Here is an 8,344-nt window from a genome sequence, read left to right on the forward strand (position 1 = left end):
TTCTTTTACTTTTGACTTTTGAACCTTCTTTTGATTTTAAATTTTGAGACTTTATTGAAAGCTAGGAACTGAGAATTGGGAGAATTGGGGAGGAGAATTGATCTCTCTTCTTCCTTGTTCTTGCTTGAGCACTTTTTACTTTTCTTGTTTGAATCTTGGGTGTGAAGAATTGAGGAATTTCTATCTCAATCTCCATTCAAGATCTCTTTAATTTCTCTTCTGCATAATTGAGTTCAATTACATTCCCTTTACTGCTTCGTCTTTAATTTCTTGTTAATTGCTTTGTGAACTTGGATCTGGGAAGGCAATTGAGATCTAGACTTTGCTATCTAGTCTCTGGAGTCCTGAGATCCCATTTCCCCTTTGGGTTCTTCTGTGAACCCCTGCTGCAGTTTAATTCCCTTTTCTGTTTGAATTCTAGTCATTTCTAATTCAACTTCTGCTTTATTAATTGTTGCAATTTAATTTCCCTTGCTGAAATTCTGAACTCCCAATCCTCAACTCCCCTTTTCCATTCAAGCAATTTACATTTCTTGCAATTTAAGTTACTGCAATTTACATTTCTTGCACTTTAAGCTTCAGTCATTTAATTTCTTGTTCTTTAAGATTCAGCACCTTTACTTTCCGTTCTCTTTAATTTCTGCAATTCATCCCTCTCCGTTTACATTTCCTGTTATTTACTTACTGTTGGATACAAAATCACTCAACCAATACTTGATTCGCTTGACTAAATCAACCATTAAACTAAAATTGCTCAATCCTTCAATCCTTGTGGGATCGACCTCACTCCCGTGAGGCTTATTACTTGATGCGACCCGGTACACTTGCCGGTGAGTTTTGTGTTGGATCGTTTTCCACACATCAAATATATGATTGAAAAGATATGATTTGAAAAAGATTTGATTTTGAAAAATTATGGAAACTTAAAAAAAATCTGAATTAAAAACAAAATCTTCCCTATTGTGCCATCCTGGCGTTAAACGCCCAGAATGGTATCCATTCTGGCGTTTAACGCCCAAAACTCTACCCTTTTGGGCATTAAACGCCCAGCCAGGCACCCTGGCTGGCGTTTAAACGCCAGTTTTCCTTCCTCACTGGGCGTTTTGAACGTCCAGCTTTTTCTGTGTAATTTCTCTGCTGTATGTTCTGAATCTTCAATTCTCTGTATTATTGACTTGAAAAGACACAATTAATTTTTTTTTTGAATTTTTAATGATGTGGAATAATCAAAATGCAACTAAAATTAAATAAACAATGCAAGCAAGACACCAAACTTAGAAGTTTGTATACTATTGACATTGACAAATTGAGAATGCATATGAGAAACAAAAAAACACTCAAGACAAGAGAATTTAAAGATCAGAGCAAGGAAATCATCAAGAACAACTTGAAGATCAATGAAGAACATAATGCATGTAATTTTCGAAAATTAGAAGAATAAAGACATGCAATTGACACCAAACTTAAAATTAGACACTAGACTCAAACAAGAAAATATTTTTGATTAAGATTTTATAATTTTTTTTGGATTTTTCAAAAATTGAGTGGAAGAGAAAATAAGGATATCAAAATTCTTAATAAGAATTTCCAGGAATCATGCAATGTTAGTCTAAAGTTGTAGTCTAAAAAGATTAGACATGGCTAGCCAAGCTTCAGCAGGACATTACATTCAAGAGCTAAATTGAGGAGAATCAATCAGCCTTTGTGATGATAAGAACATCACCTTGAAACACTAGAATTCATTCTTAAGAAACTTTAGAATTCATTATTAAGAACTCTGAAGAACAAAATAAAATAAAATTGCCTAATCTAAGCAACAAGATGAACCGTCAGTTGTCTAAACTCGAACAATCCCCGGCAACGGCACCAAAAACTTGGTGCACGAAATTGTGATCATCAATGGCGCCATCAACATGGTACGCTCAATTGCAATCTCAACTCCTTATCACAACTTCGCACAACTAACCAGCAAGTGCACTGGGTCGTCCAAGTAATAAACCTTATGCGAGTAAGGGTCGATCCCACGAAGATTGTTGGTATGAAGCAAGCTATAGTCATCTTGTAAATCTCAGTCAGGCGGATTCAAATGGTTATGGAGGATTAATGTTAAAAGATAAATAAAACATAAAATAAAGATAGAGATATTTATGTAATTCATTGGTGAGAATTTCAGATAAGCGTATGGAGATGCTTTGTCCCTTCCGTCTCTCTGCTTTCCTACTGTCTTCATCCAATCCTTCTTACTCCTTTCCATGGCAAGCTGTATGTTGGGCATCACCGTTGTCAATGGCTATAGTCCCGTCCTCTCAGTGAAAATGTTCAACGCACTATGTCACAGCACGGTTATTCATCTGTCGGTTCTCGATCATGTCGGAATAGAATCCAGTGATTCTTTTGCGTCTGTCACTAATGCCTCAGCTCGCGAGTTTGAAGCTCGTCACAGTCATTCAATCCCTAAATCCTACTCAGAATACCACAGACAAGGTATAGACCTTCCAGATTCTCAAGAATGGCCGCCAATGGATTCTAGCTTATACCACGAAGAATCTGATTAAGGAATCCAAGAGATATACATTCAAGCCTTGTTTGCATGTAGAACGGAAGTGGTTGTCAGGCACGCGTTCATCAGTGAGAATGATGATGAGCGTCACATAATCATCACATTCATCATATTCTTGGGTGCGAATGAATATCTTAGAACAAGAATAAGCTGAATTGAATGGAAAATAGTAGTAATTGCATTAATACTCGAGGTACAGCAGAGCTCCACACCTTAATCTGTGGTGTGTAGAAACTCCACCGTTGAAAATACATAAGTGATAATGGTGATCATTGGCTTCGGCCCCAGAGAGGGAACCAGAAGAACCAAGATGAAAATACAATAGCAAAAGGTCTTATTTATAGAGAACTAGTAGCTTATGGTTTATAGAAATGAGTATATGACATAAAAATCCACTTCCGGGCCCACTTAGTGTGTGCTTGGGCTGAGCATTGAAGCTTCCATGTGTAGAAACTTTTCTTGGAGTTAAACACCAGCTTTTGTGCCAGTTTGGGTGTTTAACTCCAGCTTTTGTGCCAGTTCCGGCGTTAAACGCTAGAATTCTTGAGATGACTTGGAACGCCTGTTTGGGCCATCAAATCTCGGGCAAAGTATGGACTATTATATATTTCTGGAAAGCCCAGGATGTCTACTTTCCAACGCAATTAAGAGCGCGCCAATTAGGCTTCTGTAGCTCCAAAAAATCCACTTCGAGAGCAGGGAGGTCAGAATCCAACAGCATCTGCAGTCCTTTTTCAGCCTCTGAATCAGATTTTTGCTCAGGCCCCTCAATTTCAGCCAGAAAATACCTGAAATCACAGAAAAACACACAAACTCATAGTAAAGTCCAGAAAAGTGAATTTTAAATAAAAACTAATAAAAATATAATAAAAACTAACTAAAATATACTAAAAATATACTAAAAATAATGCCAAAAAGCGTATAAATTATCCGCTCATTAGCAAGTTATGGTTATCTTGTAACTCTTATTCAGGAAATTAATGATAAGAATGATTTTTGTTTATGAAGAATAAATTACATGAAATAAAAAGTACTTGTGATTCAGTAATGAGGAACAGGTTGAGGTTTTGGAGATGCTCTTTCTTCTGAATATCTGCTTTCCTACTGTTGTCTTCTTTACGCACGCAAGGCCCCTCCATGGCAAGCTGTATGTTGGTGGATCACCATTGTCAATGGCTACCATACGTCCTCTCAGTGAAAATGGTCCGACTACGGGTTACGTAGGGCTAATCATCTGTCGGTTCTCACTCGTGCTGGAATAGGATCCATTGATCCTTTTGATCACTGTCACTGCGCCTAACATTTGTGAGTTTGAAGCTTGTCACAGTCACCCCTTCCCAGATCCTACTCAGAATACCACAGACAAGGTTTAGACTTTTCGGATCTCAAGAGCGCTGCCAATTGATTCTAGCTTATACCACGAAGACTCTGGTTTCGCAGATTTGAACACTCTGTTGTTAGGAGAGGCAATCAAACTCGTGACCAGGAACCCAAGATATACACACTCAATCTAAGGTAGAACGGAGGTGGTTGTCAGGCACGCATTCATAAGTTGAGAATGGTGATGAGTGTCACGGATCATCACATTCATCATGTTGAAGTGCGAATGAATATCTTAGAATAGAAACAAGCATGATTGAATAGAAAATAGAAATAATTGCATTAATTCATCGAGACACAGCAGAGCTCCTCACCCCTAACCATGGAGTTTAGAGACTAATGCCGTAGAAGATAAAAAATTTAGATGTGAAATGTCATGAGGTACAAAATGAATCTCTAAAAGTAGTTTTTATACTAAACTACTAACCTAGGTTTTATAGAAAATGAGTAAACTAAGATAGATGGTGCAGAAATCCACTTCCAGGGCCCACTTGGTGTGTGTTTGGGCTGAGCATTGAAGCTTTCACGTGCATAGGATATTCCTGGAGTTAAACGCCAACTTTGGTGCCAGTTTGGGTGTTTAACTCCAACTTTTATGCCAGTTCTGGCGTTTAAAGCCAAAAAAAGGTAAAAAGCTGGCGTTTAAACGCCAGTTTGCGCTATCAAATCTCAGACAAAGTATGGACTATTAAACATTTCTGGAAAGCCCAAGATGTCTACATTCCAACGCAATTTAGAGCGTGCCAATTGGGCTTTTGTAGCTCCAGAAAATCCATTTCGCGTGCAGGAGGGTCAGAATCCAACAGCATCTGCAGTCCTTTTTCAGCCTCTGAATCAGATTTTTGCTTAAGTCCCTTAATTTCAGCCAGAAAATACCTGAAATCACAGAAAAATACACAAACTCATAGTAAAGTCCAAGAATGTGATTTTTGCATAAAAACTAATAAAAATACCACACTAAAAACTACATGAAAATACCACCAAAAAGCGTATAAAATATCCACTCATCACAATAGCAAACTTAAACTGTTGCTTGTCCTCAAGCAACTAGACAAATAAAATAGGATAGAAAGAAAATCAAGAGGCAATACATCTCAGAGTTTTAAGTGAAGCTCAAATTCTAATTAGATGAGCGGGGCTAGTAGCTTTTTTCTCCTGAACAGTTTAGGCATCTCAATTTATCCTTTAAAGCTCAGAATGATTGGCATCCATAGGAACTCAGAATTCAGATAGTGTTATTGATTCTCCTAGTTTAATATGCTGATTCTTGAACACATCTACTTTATTAGTCTTGGTTTTGACCCCAAGCATCTTGTTTTCCAGTAATACTATAGGATACATAAATGCCACAGGCACATAACTGGGTGAACCTTTCAGATTATGACTATAAAAAATATGCACTGTTCAAGCATTCATTCAGAAGACAAAAAGTGTTGCCACCACATAAAAATAATTAGAATTTTTCTTATTGAAAACTTGAAATAATTGCCTCCTTATTTTAAAAAAAATCTACTATTTTATTCATATTTAGTGATGATGAGAAGAATAAATTATAGCTTACTTGGAGATAATAAAAATAAAAATAAAGACCCTAATTACTAATACTCATGTAATTCTTAAGATAGGTTTCTAATAATAAAAGTTATCACAAGTTTAAGATTTGGACTCAACAACCTTTATCTTGGGAGATGGATGCTCCTTCAATCTGTCGGATGTCTGGTCCCTCAAGGGAGAGCTTTTGGCGCTTCAGCTCCTATAGCTCACGCCCATGCTTTTCTTGTTCCTTAAGCAGTTTGCAGAGCATTCTATTTTAATTTTGCTGTTCTTCTTTAAGTTGATCCATAGCTTCTTGCAGCTTGGTGACAGATGCTTCTAGGCAGGTCTAATAGTCAATTTGAGGAATTTCTGGGAGGAATTCCTGTGCCCTCCTCTTGATGGAGTTGTCGTGCACTTGTTGTCCCTCCATTGACTTTTTGGTGATTGGATGATCGGCTGAGATAAACTCATCCACTCTCATCTTTACCCCATCATCTTTACATAGCAGAGAGATTAAGCTTGTGTAAGCCAATTTGGCTTTAGTGGAGTTCTTATTCGCAATTGTATAAATCTCACAAGAAATTAGATGATGAATCTCCACTTCATTTCCCAGCATAATGCAATGAATCATCACAGCTCTTTTGACAGTGACCTCAAAGCGGTTGCTAGTGGGCAGTATAGAATGACCAATGAAGTCCAACCAGCCGCTAGCGACTGGCTTGAGATCTCCTCTCTTGAGTTGGTTTGGGACACCTTTTGAGTTAGTTATCCACTTAGTTCTAGGGAGGCATATGTCCTCTAGAACTTGGTCCAAACACTTATCTACTCTCACCATTCTCCTATTAAAGGATTCTGGATCATCTTGTAGTTGAGGCAGTTTGAAGACCTTTCTTATTTTATCAAGGTAGAAGTAAATATTCTTCCCTCTGACCATAGTTCAAAAGGTATGGAAGGCAGTTCCCGTCATTCTCTGTTTATCTGTTAGCCACAGATTTGAGTAGAATTCCTGGATCATATTTCTTCCAACCTTTGTCTCAAGATTAGCTAGGATTTCCCTACCTCTGTTTCAAATTTGTTCTTGGATCTCCAGATATTCGTCTTCTTTCAGATCTAACTTAACTTCTGGGATCACTGACCTCAAACCCATTATTTTGTGGTAATGGTCTGCATGTTCTTTGGTTAAGAATCTCTCTTGATTCCAAAGTGGTTTTCGATTATTCTCTTTCTTGCCTCTTATAGTGGTTTGTTTTCCTTTAGGGGCCATGATCTTGGTGAGGTTTTGCTCAGTGATCACGGAAAAACACACCAAACTTAGAGGTTTGCTTGTCCTCAAGCTAAAAAAGGAAAAGAGAGGAAAAGAGGGGAAGACGGATTCAAATGGTGTAGGTTTGGGGATGACCGAACTGGTATTTAAAAGGGAGGGGGTGGGTTTCAAGAATGTTGAAAAAGATATGATAGAAAGATATGATTTGGAAAAGATGAATCATGATATAAAAAAGATGAGATTTTAAAATTCAAAAGATATGAAAAAGATATAAAGAAGTTAAATCTGAATTTTTGTTGATGCATCTAAGAATTAAAAGATGATATGATGAGTTGGAAAAGATTTGGAAAGAAATTGAAAAGATAAATGAGTTTTTGAAAAAGATTTGAAAGAGATTTTGAAAGAAAATTAAAAAGAATTTAGAAGATTATTAAATTTTTAAAAATTGAATTTGAGAGATGAAAATTAGTAACATGTTTATGCAGAAAATTATGAATTAAAATATGAAAATTTGAAAAAAATTGAAGTGGAAACAAAATCACCTCCCCCTGTCTTTTCTGGCGTTTAACGCCCAGTCAGGTACCCTGGCTGGCGTTAAACGCCAGAAATTTTTTATCATTGGGCATTTTTCTAAATGCCCAGGATGCTGCAAATCTGGCATTAAACGCCCAGAAAGGTATCTTTACTGGCGTTAAACGCCCAGAATGATACCCATTCTGGCGTTTAACGCCCAAAATACCTTTTTACTGGAATTTTCGAACCAGTGAGCTCTTTTTCTCTGCTTTGTGCTTTGAATCCTTCTGTAACTCTGTAAACTTCTGCATTTAGACAATTAACCTTAAAGATAATTTATATTAAACTCCTATAATTATTATTTAAATAACAAGAACCATTGCTAATGACTGGGTTGCCTCCCAGCAAGTGCTTCTTTATTGTCTTTAGTTGGACCTTTACTGAGCTTTAGTATAGTCTCAGTTTTGAGCATTCTTGCTCAACATTGCTTTCAAGATAATGTTTGACTCTCTATCCATTAACAATGAATGTTTTGTTAGAGTCAACATCCTGAAGCTCTACATATCCATATGGTGACACACTTGTGATCACATATGGTCCCCTCCACTGGGATTTTAATTTCCCAGGGAACAATCTGAGCCTGGAGTTAAACAGCAGAACCTTCTGTCCTAGCTCAAAGACTCTGGATGACAGTTTCTCGTCATGCCACCTTTTTGCTTTCTCTTTGTAAATTTTTGCATTTTCGAAAGCATTGAGTCTGAATTCCTCTAGCTTATTCAACTAGAGCGATCTTTTCTCTCCAGCTAACTTAGCATCAAGGTTTAGGAATCTAGTTGCCCAGTAGGCCTTGTGTTCCAGTTCCACTGGCAGGTGACAGGCTTTTCCATACACAAGCTGGTATGGAGAGGTCCCGAGAGTTTTGAATGCAGTTTTGTATGCCCATAGAGCATCATCCAGACTCCTTGCCCAATCCTTTCTACGGGTATTCACAGGCTGTTATAGGATTCATTTTAGTTCTCTATTTGAGACTTCAGCCTGCCCATTTATCTGTGGGTGATATGGAGTTGCCACTTTGTGGTTAATTCCATATC

Source organism: Arachis duranensis, chromosome 5 (assembly GCF_000817695.3).
Source record: "Arachis duranensis cultivar V14167 chromosome 5, aradu.V14167.gnm2.J7QH, whole genome shotgun sequence".
In the NCBI taxonomy this organism is placed as follows: domain Eukaryota; kingdom Viridiplantae; phylum Streptophyta; class Magnoliopsida; order Fabales; family Fabaceae; genus Arachis; species Arachis duranensis.